The sequence below is a fragment of the Pteropus vampyrus genome, unplaced genomic scaffold, assembly GCF_000151845.1.
Source record: "Pteropus vampyrus isolate Shadow unplaced genomic scaffold, Pvam_2.0 Scaffold10306, whole genome shotgun sequence".
NCBI classification, from domain to species: domain Eukaryota; kingdom Metazoa; phylum Chordata; class Mammalia; order Chiroptera; family Pteropodidae; genus Pteropus; species Pteropus vampyrus.
The window spans coordinates 4958-6625 of record NW_011899087.1 but is presented as its reverse complement, the minus strand read 5'-3'; the positions used below and the strand labels follow the sequence as shown (position 1 = coordinate 6625).

General features: G+C 45.4%; 1 long non-coding RNA gene across 1 annotated transcript; it reads right to left on the bottom strand.

The window, feature by feature from the left end:
* Positions 1-201: 201 nt before the first annotated feature.
* On the bottom strand, positions 202-1629 carry LOC111734953. Its single transcript, XR_002778636.1, has 2 exons — positions 947-1629; positions 202-472 (listed from the first exon to the last, which is right to left on the bottom strand). It is a non-coding gene; the product is annotated as an uncharacterized LOC111734953 (long non-coding RNA).
* Between the last annotated feature and the right edge of the window lie 39 nt (positions 1630-1668).

The following is a 1668-nucleotide window of genomic DNA, read 5'->3' as shown; positions in this document are numbered from 1 at the left end:
TCCAGTCAAAAGAAAACAGGAAAATTCAGATTATAGGTCGTTCTACAGACAACTGGCTTAGATTCTTCAAAAATATCCATGTCACAAAAGAAAAAAAAAAAAAAAAGGCAGGAAAGACTGTTCTAGGACGGCGCTGTCCAACAGAGCTATAATGTGAGCCGCATATGCAATTAAAAGTTTTTAAACAGCCACGTTAAAAAGTAGAGAGACGGGTAAAATTAACTTTAATAACACATTTTTAGTTAAATACATTCCATGTATTATCATTTCGTCATGCAATCGGCACACGGAATTATGAACGATGTAACTCCATTCTTTGGGGGTATATGCTGAATCTTTAGTACGATCAGTTTGGACCCGCCACAGTTCAAATACTTAACAGCCACACGTGACGGGGGCTTCCGCGCTGGACGGTACAATTCGAGGTCAAAGAGAACTGAAGAGACGTGACAACCAAATGAAATGTGCGATCCTGTGTGGGAACAAAAAATGAGCCATAAGGGAGACTGCGGAGCTCATTGGGGACGTTCAAGTACGGACCGTATGTCAGAGAGTGTCACTGCATGCATGTTAAAGGCCTTGGTGATAGGGGTACTTAGTTATACAGGAGAATGGGTTATTAAGGCACTTAGGTATAGTGTATGATGCCTGCAACTTGCTTTCAAATGGTTCAACAAATTATAGATAGACAATAAATAGATAAATAGAGATTGAGGTAGGTATATAGAGAAAATGTGGATAACTGATGAGTCTAGAAAACGGATGTTTAGTGGTTTATTGCACCATTTTTTCCCAACTTTTTCAAGGTTCGAGAGGTTCAAGAGAATAGATTCTAAATAACGATAATGACATTTTACATTACTTTATAGTTTATGGTGTGTTTTTACATATATTGTTAACCTGATCATTTCAGAAGTCCACAGAGGAAATACACAGTGTATTTTACCTTTATTTTATAGTCAACAAAAACATTCTCAGGGCCTAACCACATCCCTGGCATGGCGTGTACACTTCTCTCTTAATTCCCACGAGCAGTCAGAGGCTGGCAGCTAGGCTCTGGAAGGTTGGGGACTGTCAGCGTCCCCAAAGAGCAAGCCCCAGGGCTGGGGTGTGACTGCATCTCTGTCCCACTCTGGGGACCAAGCTCATTTCTCTTTGAATCCTGTTGGTAAGTCCTGCTTTGCAGATCTAGAAGCAGGAGCCCAGAGAAGTTAACTAACTTCGCAGTCACACGGCTCCTAACGGGCGAAGCCAGGATTCAAACCCAGACGTCGGTCTCCAGTCCGGTTCTTCTGTCACAGGACCCTAGTCCCCTGTGAAGCGGCCCTCCCTCCGACAACACCGAGAATGGTTCAGGCCCCAGTGCAGTGGCTCACGTGAGAAGCAGGCTTCGCCTAAGGGCCCTCCACACAGGAAATTAGTCGGGTTGTTGGCGTGAAGCCAAGGACAGGCCCAGAGGCTCAGACAGGCCCCAGTGGGGAAGACGCTTTGTTAAAAATAAAAGCAGAACCGCATCAACGACATCATTTGATGCTCTGGTGAAGACACATTAGTGGCTACACCACGTGATGCGGAGGCTTTGAGCTCCAGCCCTGGAGACATGATGCTCTGACTAAGCGGCATGAGTGGCCGCGGCATGTGGCAGGAGCCATGACTCCGGCCCTGGAG